Genomic DNA, 15,198 nt, shown 5'->3' on the forward strand with positions numbered 1-15,198 from the left:
TTACCAGCGGCCGTGTAACCCTTGACTCGTTTGGCGGGTCCACCGTGCTCCTCGTACATTCTATGAAAATCTTGGTCTTCTTGATGATGAATACATGCGTAGCAGACGCAGTTTTACAATATAATTGTCTTTAATTTTTTTAATACTTTTTATCGTGTAGATGTACCGAGAATTTATCTCTTTGATACGTTTTGTCTATCACAAAAATATAAACAAAATATATCTATCAAAAAAAAATATTGGAATATCGAAGATATCTTTCATCTCTTTTCCAAGCTACATACGTATCGTATTTAAATACATTTACATCAGGAAAAAAAAAACATTTAGTAGTATATAATATTTTTGACAGATAGATATTCATAGAATTCATCAAGTTTGAGCAAAAGATATTTCCAAACAATTCGACATTGACTGTACACGCTGTCACATCCTTGACAAAAGCCTTGACTTTTCGGTGAGGCAAAGCGCGCGCGCGCGCATTGGCAGATTTCGTAAGCGACTCTCGTTCGCTCTCGCCTCCTTTTTCTGATAGCTCTTTTCGCTTCATGCGTGCACACTTTCGCTAAAATGTTCCTCTTTTTTTTTAACCCGCTATCGGTTATGGCGCACGCGCGTGGAGAGCGCGACGGCGAAAGTAGAGGCTATTTCGTATCGCGAACTTCATTGAAACATAACAATCAAACCGTCTCGTTTATCGTGAATTTTCTCTCTTTAATCCTCCCATACACTTGTGCTTGTTTTCGCAAATTTTCAATCAAGGAATTTCAAGTTTTCGCTCATTCGTGTAAAAACTCTGATAAATAATTAAAGAAAATGAAATGATAGTCTCTCTACGGATAAATAATGGTGCTCCAATTTAAAAAAAAATTTACAAATATTCTCCCATAAACAATTCAAAAGATTTTATAGCACCAATTATGAATTATTAAAAGAGCTTGAAGCGGAAAAAAATTAACTTACTCGACAATCGCTCTAATGAATTAATTTATACGATATGAATTATTAATTATATGATTTGTCTATAATATTATTATTGTTATTGACATAACAGACTTTATATAATTATATACTATATCGTTTAATTATAAAAACATTAATTCAAATAAGATATCTGTAAGGAAATTTTCATAAAAAAATATCAGAATGAAAGGAAAAAAATCGTGTAACAATTCGCGATTTTTCAAGCATTCTAGTGGCAGGATGTGATATCTATGTAATAGAATGTAGTGAATTGCGGATTGTTGCGCAATATTACATTCTGTAAACGCAGACCCCGGGTTTTCAGGTCGACCATCAAGTCGAGCAACACATAAATCCGGCAAATTATTTTTCGATCTCGAGGAGCGATCGCGTCTAAATGTCATTTAAACGCCGGCGATCTGCACGGGTCGCTTCCCGCGTGTTCGCTATATTTTTAGAATTCGTTGCGTTGTATAAAACAACGAAGCCGCGGAGGGAAAGTTCAAAAACGCCCTGTCAAAGGATATTTTAGGATCGTTATATCGAGAGAACGCGGTTTACGCTCCGTTTGAAAACAATGACGACAATGACGATGACGACGACGACGACGACGCCAACGACGCCGACGATGCTGATCGCGCTCAGTAAGCCTTTTCCGAGCAGAGGAAGAATTATGGAAGGGCCCTACCGGGATTCGATCATCCTAAGGACTTCTCTCTCTCTACCAACGAGTAAACACTCTGCCATCGAGCCTCGTTGCTGCATATCATCGTATTCTCTCTATTCATATTCTTCCTTAACGCCTACAGTAATATCGACTTTCTCAAAGCTCGAGATGAAGACAAATATCTCACGGGAAAAGCGAGGAAGCGTAGGAAGAGTTAAAGATATCGTATTATCTCGAAGGGCGCGGAGAGACACACACACACGCTCTCGCGCTACTTTAAACCCGGAACGGACGACGATTTTTGCCGTCGTCGTGCGCGTGATAGCCATGCCGTTTATCGATTAAAACGCCCCACCTGCTGGAGGTTATAAAAACCGAAAGGGCCGTTCTCTCTCCCGCTTGCGTACTTTACTCGGCATGCATATATGCGCAGCGCACGTGTGTGTGTTGGTGTGATTCAAACCTCGTAAATCAGCGTCGCGTCCCCGCCCCCCTGCCGGTCGGTCGGTCGGTCGGTCGGTTGGTTGGTTGGTTGGTGACCTCGCGCGACGACTCCGACACACGACCAGCAATTATTCATTCCGCGAGCTTCCGAATCTTGTTACGTCTCGGATATGACAGCGATATTCTACCTTCGCGACTCTCGTATTCCCCACCTTTCCCGTCGGCCACAGAGAGCCGACTGACATTCAATTTTAACCGGTTATAACCTGACATTCGTAGAATCACGCACAAGTCTATTTACTCTATTATTAATCTCTCGTTTAACAGTTTTACAGTTCGCGACAAACACCTTCGATGTTGGGTCAGAAGGAGACGTTTCCTCGCAATTTTTCGACAGAATCAAAAATTTTTCTTAAACACGAAAAAGTATCGCGCGAATAAATTCCACTCCACATTCTCGTTATCTCTCTCTCTCTCTCTCTCTTTCTGTAAAATCAACATCTCGGTTATATGACCGATAAAACTACCCTGTATACGCGTATCCTCGCCGGCAAACGAACGACAAACAATGTTCGACCGACGCTCGGCGGCGCTCGTTGATGCGCCAAGTCAAAATAAACGACGTTCTCTGTCTTCATTGCCGCTCCCAGAAGCCGGCGGGAAACGCTATTGCGATGCCTCACCCGCCGCTTCTTCTCGTCTTCTTCGACTCTCGACAGGCATTGTCAAAGTCTAGAGCATAAAGCCCATTTTAGACGATTTGTAATACGCGACAAAATTCCAAACAAAAATCTATTTATACTTTTATGTGCCGTATATTCTCTGCGCACGTGTATGTGTATTGCGATTCTTCAAATGTCTTCTTTATACGATACGTAAAATTAACATTGAGTTGCACACGTGTGTATAATAAGACGAAAGGTACAAGGTAGAATATAAAAAAGAAGTTGAAATGACGATTAAATTTTATAATCTAAAAAAAAAAAAGAATATCGATGGTTATAAAAAGCAAAAGGATCCGTAAAATCCTAATTTTAAGTTAATATTACAAAAACAATGAATGCCATAAAGAAGCAGTCAACCAAATAAAATTCTGACGCCAATTTATAAATTTATTAATTTATAATCAATATGAATATATCTGTTTCCTTTTTGAGCAACAGTATTACTTTCTTTCTTACTCTCAATAATAAACAATTTTCCAATTTTCCTCGATGTATAATATTTATAGAAATAATAAAACTTTTTTCTCGAGAAGTGTCAGTTGTATTTTACAGAGCAATTTTTCTTCACGTTCTTATCTTAAAAACAGATCATCTCGATACTGATTCATCGATATTTCATTTAACCATTAGAAGAAAATAAGTCGATGCTAAAAATAAATAAAAAATAAATATTCATGTCTACGTGTTTCTTAGTGTTTTTTTTATCGGCGACACTAGTCTACATCCATTTGCAGATTTTGACGGATAAGGGGACAAGCGAAGGCCATTTTAACGAGCGACGCATAAAAGAGGGGAGGGAGGGAGGGAGGAGGGGAGCCGTGATGCTCTCGGCCAACTTTGTACATGTAAACCCGCGTGTTTTTTTGCCACACCACCGCCTTCGCCGTCGCCGCGCGTGAACGGCGAGTTTTTTCAAAAGTACAACGTCGTTCCTCTCGCGTCGCCAAATATATTTCAACCGGGTTATTATTATCTCGCGAAACCCAGAACGGTCGATAGCTCCGTCGTGGCCGCCGTGACTCAAAGTCGAGCCGAGCCGAGAGCAGTCGAACCGAACCGAACGCGAGAGAACGTACACGCGGGGTCGTGTCATTCTTCCTTCGACGCGTGAAAAAGACGACCTGAGAGATGCACGCTGAACTGGTCGTGATGAAAATGTAAAGCCCTCGCGGTCGCTACACGAACAGAAGTCGGTCTATTGTTTCAACTTGACGACGCGACGTATTGATTGTGAAAAGCTTAGAATGACACATTTGGAACTTAAGAAAAACTGACCTTGGGATTAATTAAATATACGCGCAATATATGTGTGTCTAAAAATTGAAAAATATAAGAAAAACATCGTCAACGACTTAAAAAAATTATCCGTGTTTTATATATTTTTTTTTTTTGCCGCAAGGTTTTAATGCCGTTGAGGAAAAACACAAAATCTCTAAAATATAATGAAATTTATTTAAAGATATATGATAATTATAATATTCAATATGCACTTGACTTATAATCAATTGTAATGCTTGTTTCTGTCAACGTATCGTCGCGATATCAAGTTTTATAGTCGTTAAAAAAAGACACAATGGTATATAAATATATTGGCGATTGCGCGGGCTAACGGCACATTAACGCTCATTAAGGAAAAATAAGACCATTAACACTCGCTCGCGATCCTCGAGCCGATCAATGTCGCATGCATACAAATAAGTTCGAGTATCTAACTTTTAGACAACGTACAAACTTGATCTAATCTTTTATACATCGCAAAAAAAAACAAGCTGACGTTTCCGTCTTTAAGCAAAAATGTTGTGTTTATAAAGCAATTAAATATTTTACATAAATTCTTATAGTAATTTATATATGTAAAAAAAAAAAATCTATTATACTGTCATATCAATTATAGAAGAATATATATTGCAAAAATATATATTGATAAAATATATATTGATAAAATAAATAAAATAAAAATATGGTAAAATAAATAAAACAAAAATATATTGGTAAAATAACATAATTGGCAAAAATACTTCTCTTTTTTTCCCCTTTATTTTTCGATTTCTTATAAGATACGTCCCGGAGTATGTTTTTCGCGAATCCGGCCATATTGCGTACAACTTTAGCATTCGTTATCGCGGCTGTATCCGGCGAGAAATATCGGGCGCGATATCGATTTCAGACGACGACGACGCGATGTCGTCGTAGCGGCTCTGAATAAGTCAACGAACTATAGCCTTCATTCCGCTACGATAGGCTGTCCGTGTTATTTTCGACCAGGCCTACTTCCGGTACATTTTCCGAACCAGTCTGCGGTTTATCGTTGCGAAGCAAGATCTGAGGGGAGAGTAATTTACAGATATATTCTTGATCTCATCTCGTTTGACTCTTTCAATATTTTTTTATAAAATCTTTTAAAAAATTTTATAAAAAAAACGATTGGATCTCAATTCAATTAACTATCTCAAATCGATTAACATAAACGTGACAGTCTAAGGAACGCGGGAGACATATGTATATGTGTACATGATATATTCGAGGTCATATTATAGAAGGTTAATTTTGCATGAGTAATACCGCAATAGAACTCCAAGCTAATGAATTCGTCATTAGAGTGGCGACACTAATATAATACGATGTATCTTGTAACTCAAATTAAAAAAACGCGCAAAAGTTGTATTCATTAACGAAATTGTAATATACAGGCAAGAATATTGGAATAGTCGGAGTAAGAATAAATGAAAGAAAAATATATGAATAAAAAATTATGATTTTAATATTTCCAGACTGCAACTACCTACACGATGCGAATAAAAGAATTAAGAGATTACAGAACAGGAACAAGAAGAGAACTCATAACAAAGAACATGCAATTTCTTTCAAAGTCATTAATAATGATATAATAATAATCTTGTATAAACTAGGAAAAGCCACGAAACAGAAAAACATCCTTCTAGCAAACTCGAAAGTATGTAATGGAATTCTGCATGTATCGTGTACAGAAACAAGATTATATGCATGAGAAAGTGTAGAAAGGCCTTATCTTTTGAGTTACAAGCGATCGAGGATAAATGGCTATTCGCGCGACTAAATTTTCACGGACGTAGAAGAGATAAAGGTCGATATTCTTCATATAATTTAATTTCAAGCGTACTCGAATAGAACTTTAATATAACGTTTAATTACAGACAGATTTAATATTGAAAATTAGAGAAGGAAGCTGTAAGGAAAGATAATGAGACGCAATCGAATCTGCAGAGCTGTATAATCATAATTATGTGATAATATTTAATTATAAATATAAACCTTTTCTTTCATCTTGAGCGTTTATTAATTTTCAGAATTTCTCAGACGTGAAAACCGGCCCTTCCTTCCATCCGCCTCGCAATGGACTTAACATCGCCACAGATCGATGCCTGCATGCGTGTGACGATGCTGTAGGCGGTGCTACAAGTGCGTGCACACATGTGTGTATGCGTCAGCGTGCTTGAACATGAAACGGGGCCAAGCTAGCCGGTCACGTTTAAAGAAAATCCGACGAGTCGGGTGATAATATGTCGGTTCATAATATTTCGTTTTCCTATACGAGCGAGATAAGAAATACTGGCGTCTCTACTTCTCCTTTATCTGATTCCTTTCGTTAAAAAATTTGTCCAGCTGTCTTCTTTTAACAGAAATTTTGAAAAATGTCCTAGTCCGCGACACTTTGCATTGTATTAAAAATTATCAGTCTCAATGATCGTTGTTGACAAAGCTTCGCGACTTGTATTCATCGTCGCGTCTGAATGCCAAATGCAATAACATGCGTGCGAACGCGCGATAATTTCGACTCAACTTTGGTCTGAGAAAACAGTCGGCGCAACGATTCGTTGAATTTTCGTTTAATGTTAATTGAATAAAATAAAAAATAAGACGGAAGAAAAGATTGCGAATAGTTTAATGATCCGTCCATGTTCGCGATATTCCCTTGCGAAAAATTGATAACAATTCGACGAAGAGAGCGCGTTAGAGTCGTCGTTATCGTCCCCCAATTACGACAGTGTCGATTATTTGCCGAAACAGCGCTCTTATCCGCGACGATGCGATGCTTGTATACGTTTTTTTTAAGCTTTACCATCTGAGTCACGCGTGACGATGCAAAAATCTGATAAACGAGGACGTCATATCTATCGATATATATATTTTCCTCCGAACAGAGGAAATCGCTAATGGCCTGGCTTGGGAATAAAGCAACGTCGCAAAGTAACAGGTCCGATGAGATTGATGTGAGAATCTACGCAAAAGCGGATTTACTACAAAATAGCTCAGAACAGCAGCTTTTATCTCTTTCTCTCTCTCTCTCTTTTCAGCAAAATACCAAATTGCATTTCCAAATCTGCGATGTCAGCTTATACAACGAACCAACTAAATCCATATGACTCATGAACTTGAGAAGTTTCTGATTGTTGCAAATAGATGTTCATTATAAAGTTATATGTGTATATAAAAAAATATACTGTGGTATATTTAAAATAATACAAAAATATTAATTTAATATAAAATAATAAAAGTTTGCTCTCACATTTCCCCTCTCACGTTAGGGAGAGAATATTCGCAGAAAATTAATTATTCGCACGAGATTATTAGGATATTAAAAATCAACACATACATATTTTCGTATTGAAATTGCGGATATATCGCGAAAAATTATGCCGTTGCATCGACCGCATCTGAGCGAAACGCCGTTGTAATGCTTTCGGATGTGCGGCATTGCCAAGTATAAAATACTCACGGGCGAACGGATAGATCTGGCAACGTGAGAAGGAACGTCGCTGGCTGGCCGCGCTCAGTTTTCGTGACACGAGTCTGCTTTAACCCTTTCGAGATTCTCCTGGTACACATCCGGCCAAGGAGATATATAGACTATTTGTAATTTCGTAAAACGCGAATGTGTACCGCGCACACTTTTTTGTAATACATTGCGAATTTGATGAATAGTATGTCGAGAAAAAAAGATGAATTGTAATTATAATCCATGTATATATATTTGTATTTATATAATATTTTCTTTATATCATAACTGTGCGATGAACAAAAAACTTTCCAGAGGAAACCCATTGTAAAAATAATTCTATTGAAAAAAGTTGCAGTTATATTATTTTGTCGATATATAAATATAAGCGTATTTTTATTTTCTCGTTTAAAAATACGCTTATATTTAACGAGAGAGAGAGAGGAAAAATGCATTTTGTTTTTTAATTATTACTCAATAAAATAAAAATGTCGAAACGGGGTCTGTTTTGAAAGCAGAATTTTCGCAAAGTCGATATAAATTATTTCGCGATGAATTTATATTTCTCGGTGCTTCTAACCACGCGAACAATAGAGAGCCGTAACAATTTCTGGAGAGGTAAATTTTTATCGATCTTATCCGCCACATCGGATATTTGAAGTCACCGAAATTGTAACGGTCCTATCCGGAAATGCGTGCGCGAACGGGAGGAAGTTGTATGTCCTTTCGGAACAGAAGAAAAAAGGCGAGCGAGCAGACAGACGCGAACAGACACGAGGCGCGTCACACGCGAATTACGACGTAATCATCCTCCTATCAAAAGACTGGCCTCGCGACGTAGCGGAGAAAGAGAAGCAAAGATTACGCGAAGTTTATATATAATATATATATATATGTATGATAAGAGTGATGCTCACACGTGGTGACTCTCAGCACGCGAAATCTTGCGAAATATTTTCCAGCTTCTGATAGCGTCGCGTATGGTGAACGAAATCAATAATATATTCGGTAGAGAAAAGCCATATATATATTTTTTATAATTTTAAACTTCAAAGGTAAATCGTATTTACTTATCTTTATGGGAAGCATGAAAGCCCTGAAAGATTTCAAGAAATAATATAAGTTTCAAAGTCTTATATAAAATTATGAAGTATCATCTATATCACACATACAAATTATATAAATAATCGGAAACAAGAATAATTCAAACAGTTAATCGTCATTGAATGCGAAACTTTGTGTGTTTACTGTATTCGAAGGAGGATATAGTGAAAAAAAAAAAAATTTGATAACCCGCTCGCGATATATAGACAACCTTTCATACTGAAGAAGTTTTGAAACGAATCGATTCACGACATTTTCCCGTAAATCGACAGCCCTGCACGTTCTCGATCAAAATACTCGGCAGATAACCGATAAGATACTCGTTGATCGTCGCACAGACTTATGTAACGGTGGGCGTGTGCCCGAAATTAAATGCTCAGAGTATTCTCGAGGACGATCGGTCATAAATTCTTTTCTATTTATCTCTTTCCAGATGGAAAGTGTATATATTTTTTCGTATAACGCAAGATAATCAAATTAATTGAAGAGACGTATTAAAAAAGTGCATTATATGAGAATTACAGATATATCGAACGTCTACTTTTCGTCTAATGATAAGAGATTAACAGCACGTGAAATGTAAAATTATTTATACTATATATTAGTAACATAATTCTTAAAATTTTATTTAAATCAGAAGAATATATAACTATTGCGTAAATATAAATTAACATTCAAATAATTGTAGCTTAGGCATTTATGGTAAATACTCATTTTATCTAACATTTGTTGTATAATATTTTCTCGTTTATTATCGGACGAAAAATAATCTTGTTTTGACATTATATAATTTTCACTTGACGTATAAAATGAATCTGTAACATATATATATGCGCGATATATTAAATATTCGGAAATCTCAATGTCGGGGCAAGATGGTCGAATATGTTGAACGCATATTCAGGAATATCATGGACTATCGTGAAGCCTTCCTAATACAGCACGAGAGCCTCGGAGGCCAAGAATGTTCCGCGCGCCGCGGCGGCGGCCATCTCGTAAGGTCGTTTCGAGCTGGCCGACGTGTATATAGGGTGTATCAAATGTCGCGCACTTTCTCTCGGCCTGACGGACTGGCTAAAGATCGAACTAGAAGTAGAATGCCGCTTGCTTCAATGTCGGGGCATTAATATATGCGAGAACGTGGCGCGACGAGGTGATATATCGATTGACTCTAATAAAAATACGTTTCGAACACATAACCACTTGTGTGAAATTTCGACGAGGTTCACACTCGGTGCTTATGATAAGGATTCACTTGTAGACGACGGCGTCATTTTGAAAAAAAAAAATTGAAAACAGTGCGATATATTGTGAAAACAAATCGGTCCACGAAAAAAAAATATCTTTTAAATAATTTTAGTATTTAATATTGCGCTTGAAATATATTTTGTAACTTGCAAACCTTTTTTCAATGTTTTTTTTTGACGAGTTATAATTCCTCAATTATTTCCCTCAAATTTTATTTTCGTAAAGAAGTGTATCTTACTTATTAAAAAATTTTATGTTAAGCATTGAAAATTTTTGCGACTGGTACTGCAAAACTTTCGAACCGATTAATTTGTCAAAGAATTTGCAGTTAAGAAAATAAGCTTTCCATTTCTGTCTCTTTCTGTTAATGGAAAAATTAAAATTTAAAAAAATCAAAATTTTTGTATTGCGTAATACATTTACAAGATGAAGATCGCGACATTTAGTATTTCGGTTGCCATCGACGACGACTCGACGACGGCGGTATCGACCTCCTCGGACAATGATTCGATAAGATGGAACACTTTGGTGTAGTAACATCGCTCGTTATAACATTCAGAATTTGCTGCGCGCCAACTAATATCGGCGAAACTATCACCCAAGTCTCGAGTTTACTGCGTACACGATTGCGAGATTCGACATGCGTGCTGACGACGTGCCGTGGAGAAGCACAATCGCACTTTCGGTATTTGCAAAACATGTACTACAATAAACTAATTAAATTTGTACACGATCAAATAGAATTTTTGTTAAGATTCTATTGAAATTAATTGAAGTTTTTGTTTTGAATCGGACTTTCTTCGTTTTGAAATCCTCTTTCCTGTCTATTCAAATCTGATTTAAAAAATTCTCTGATCTTTTAAGTTATTTTTTCTCCAAAATTTCTGGTAAAGATAATATTTTGAAGATTTTTTTGGTGCAATTTTTAAATACATTTTTTTATTTACGTTTCTAATATTTATATACGTTTTCTAATATTTTTCACTTGTTCAAAGGAAAAAAAAGCCTCTCAAGTTTCAAAAAAATACTGATTAATTTCCGTAAGATGAATATTTTTCACTTGCATAACATTTTCATTTTTTTATCACTAAAAGCTACAATAAAAAATATGTATTGCATATTTAATATTATGTTAAGACATTAAATGTATAAAGAGAGATAAAGATATTTATAATATATTTTAAATACATAATTCATAAAACAATATAAAAGCAAAATTATTAAATAGAGAATTTTTTTAAAACAATTCTCCAAGTCGCAATAAAATTTTATCAAAATTCCCTGATTTTTTCAAGCACAAAAGAAAGGCTATCCATGTTTTTCCAGGGAGTATACACGCTGTTTTTCATCAATCAAGTAATGAGCATTTATTCATTAGCTTCATTTTACGCTCAAACAATATTAAAAAAAATACAACTAGCACACCTGAAGAAAGCCTTGAAACTTTTCTATTCGCAAAATGCAAAAAGCGTCAAAAACAAATTACAAAAAAAAGTTCTCGCAAGAAGACAATAGAGCATGCGTCCCATATTAAAATTTCCGATAATTTGTTTATATCTCGATTATTCTCTGATCACGATCGGTTCTGACTCGTGCCACTTTCACTTTCAATCCATCGAGTAATGAACTACAGGTCGAAATAACGAATGATTGATAACTCCGTGGACTGCATAACGAGCGATTCGCAAGGAACAATGCAATTCGAACCAATGTCGCGAAAGCCGATGTGAACGAGCCGTATAGTAGCGTATATACTTGGCAGCGAATGGCAGCGTTTAAATTAGCAGCAGTGTGCAAGAAAATCATAAGCCATCGACGACTCGTATGTGCTGTAAGTTATAAAAGATCGGTCGGAAAGAGAGCGATGAGAGATTGCGACAAGCACTGGTATGAAACCTTACGCAATTGACATTCTTGAAAATTAAAATTGAAATTGAAGACTGGACACGACAGACAATCGGACTGCAGTTCGGAAAAAGAGAGATTAATTAATCACGGATCACTAGCGCTAGATTTTACAACGGAATTTTAAAACGGAATTTTCGAAGATTAAAGTTAAGGATTGAAATATTTATGGAACTTTTGACGAGCAAAATTCAACTTCGTTTCATAGATATCTAATCAAATTGCGCGACTTTATTCCTCGAAGGACAAAACTTTTTGGAATCGCACGCTTAATTATCACTTTTTATATTTTCACTCGCGTTCAATAAATATTCTAATCGAGAATGCATGTCGCACAAATCAGTATGGAAGGATCGCGCGCTCTGCAGGATTTCACCGACGACGAAGTCTCACAGATTTAAAAATTGAATACATTAAACACTTTGAACGTGGCAAATATCAAAATTCGATATTAGGCGTGAAACAACTATATGGAAACACGAGTAATTTTTACTTTCTTATAAGGAAAAAAAAATATTTAATTTTATATTACAATATATATTAAATTTATATCTCGCACATCTTCGACACTGTCGGTGCAATCACGTATAAATTTAAGATCCATATCTTTCCAGGACGAATTTGATCTGCACAAACACATTTTATTTGTCACTCGCAATTGGACGATATGCAAAAATGAGAATTAAAAAAATTCCATCTCAAACGTACGGTTTCACGTATTGCTCAATTACATATAACTCATCTTTTTTTTCCAAACTCGTAAATTAATTTTTGGCACATCTTTTTTTTTTTACATACAACACTGTTCCATCATATAGCGACGATAATTATTAGATAACGATAGAGATTCCTCCCGGAAAGGTACAGGTAAGCCTTCACCGTCGGCCTCAGCGACGAGACGTCGCGTCGCTTCCGGCGTGCTAATTTCCGCGAATCCAGGAGAGAGAGAGAAGCGAGTCGGAGCTACTCGTTGAAAGAGAGAAAGCTGCCGTTTTTTCCCCTCTTTTTAAAAATGAATATTTGCCCTCGGTGAGATTATAGCGGGACACACAATACCGCTCTTTTAGTGGAAAGATCTCCGAGCGACTCGCCTCCCCTTCCTGTCTCCGCCGACGAGAATCGGAGCACAATAAAAACGCATGATATACGTACGCGAGCGAATCCGTCGGCCCGCTATCTTCAAGTTCACACACGGAGCGGCGTCGAGAGAGATATCCCCTATTAATAGGTGCGTTATTTTCGGGATTTCTCGAAACGCCGACTATGTAGCTGGGCGCTTCACATTGCTGGACTCTTGGAGCACAAATATGCGCGAAGAGACGTCGAAAGCTCGATCACACGTAGAATATATCACTGTGAGCACCACCGAGGGAGAGCGGTGACGAGACGATGACGAGTCCGTCGACGGCGAGGTGACACGTAGCAGATGAGGCAGGCGGGCGGCCACACAGCGACGAGGATTCGAAGAGCGAGAGAGATCGGAGAGAACGCGGGAACGTACCCGGGCATACCCCAAGCTTGATGCACGTGTGTAAAAAAGAGAAAGAAAAAAGGAATGACGGGCGTGATGGTGGAGAGCACTCGGTCGGTAATCGCGCATCCTAGTAAACACACGACGCGGACGATGCAACGAACGACGGCGAGAGAAATTGCCGCGAGCGAAACAAACAACACGTACGATAAGGATCGGCGATACGATGATGATGATGATGAAGAAGAACACGCGAACGGAGAAACGTTCGGTCGTGACAAACGCGGTCACATACTGCGACGCGGCGCGACGCGACGCGATGCGACGCGACGCAGCGCATAGCGTTGCTGCGGCGTGCGTTCTCTCCAAGGGATCGCGACGACGAGGTTAGAAGAAAATTCGTATTTCACTGTATTCACTGCGTACACTGTACCGTAGTATATACGAACGTTTCGTATTTTCGAATGCAGATGCAAGCGTTTCACGTTATCCTCATCCTCAACATCATCTTCGTCATCGTCGTCGACTTCTTTTTTTTTCCTTTTTTTCCTCTTAATCCTTATCCCGCTTTATCCTGAATGGAAAATAAAAGTAGGATAAATAGGAAGAGAGAAAGAAAGAGAGAGAGAGAGAGACAGAGAGAGAGACAGAAGCAAACTGGGCGGAGGAAAAGAGAATGAGAGAAGAAAAGAAAGAGAGAGAGAGAGAGAATGTATTCGTGGCGGGTAGTTGATGTCGCTATGTGGGTGCGTGTGGATGTGCGTGAGAAAGAAAATGAGATTACGCACACTCGCGTGATTATCTAAAAGAGAGGGAACGAGAACCGAAGGAGCGAGCGAGAAAGAGAGAGAGAGATATAGGCGAGAATAAAAGAAAGAGGGAAGGAGACGGAAAGAAAAGCAACGGATAAACGCGCACGAGAGAGAAAGAGAAAGATGGATAAAACGCAAGGACAAAGAGAGACGGAAAAGGAGAGCGATAGACTCGACAAAAGGAGCGCGACGAACACGGGATGAGCGTTTCGAAGCGCTTTTTCTTTTTTAGGTCTCTCTCTCTCTCTCTCTCTTTGTGCTTAATTTCATCGTGGACGAGACGTTACGTGACGCGACGCGATCACGAGAGAATGTTACCGACGGCGACGATGATGATGACGATGACAAGGACAACGGCGATGAATATCCCTCGTCGTTCGCGCACATTAATCTTCCCGAGAGGCTTACCCGCGACGAACTTATTCCCTCGGTATATCGTATTCTCTAGCGATGTGACGTTCGCCAATAGTTGCACCGGCGTTAGCGAGCAACAACCACGACGACGACGACGATGATGACGACGACGACGACGACGGCTGCTGCTGCTGCTGTTGCTGCTGCTGCTGCTGCTGCTGCTGCGACGGCGGTGGTGGCGGCGGCGGCGACGACGGCGGCGACAGCGACAACGGGCCACCGCGATTGAAAAACACTCGCGTTCTCGCGCACTCGCGACCCAACGACGACACGGTGTCTCGCTGCTGCGGCACGAAAATCGGCGCGGCCGGTCCACACGGCGTTTTCAGGGCCGCCAGGTTAACGTCACGAAATCCACCGCACACAACCATAGATCCAAACGGCGGACGGACGGACGTAAGGACGGACGGCAGGCTGGCAGGCAGGCAAGGCGGAATTACGGGTGAGGTGGCGGGCGGGCGCGGGGGGGAGAGGGAAGGGTGGAGAGAGGAGGGAGAGCGTTCGAGGCGGGCAGCGGGGTGAGGGTAACGGGCCGCCGGGCGAGAGCGGACGAGGGGTCGCGCGCGCGATGTGGATCGGAATGAGAGGGAGGGAGAGAGAGAGAGAGAAAGAGAGAGAGTGAGTGGAGTGGGACAGAATCCCGAGAACGAACGAACGACCGACCGAACGAGCGACGTAGCAGCTTCGCG

The 15,198-nt window shown here is 39.1% G+C and overlaps 1 protein-coding gene across 11 annotated transcripts in view; it reads right to left on the reverse strand.

Moving 5' to 3' along the window:
- The window catches only part of LOC126859476 (protein split ends-like), an 80,150-nt gene extending 65,659 nt beyond the window's left edge, over positions 1-14,491 (reverse strand). For 4 of the 11 annotated variants that reach the window (XM_050610874.1, XM_050610846.1, XM_050610884.1 and 1 more), the window contains exon 1: positions 12,965-13,478. The gene's annotated coding sequence lies outside the window, so the exon portion shown is untranslated. The other 7 variants (XM_050610908.1, XM_050610892.1, XM_050610901.1 and 4 more) reach the window with 5 other exon arrangements.
- Between the last annotated feature and the right edge of the window lie 707 nt (positions 14,492-15,198).

Source organism: Cataglyphis hispanica, chromosome 1 (assembly GCF_021464435.1).
Source record: "Cataglyphis hispanica isolate Lineage 1 chromosome 1, ULB_Chis1_1.0, whole genome shotgun sequence".
Taxonomy (NCBI): Eukaryota; Metazoa; Arthropoda; class Insecta; order Hymenoptera; family Formicidae; genus Cataglyphis; species Cataglyphis hispanica.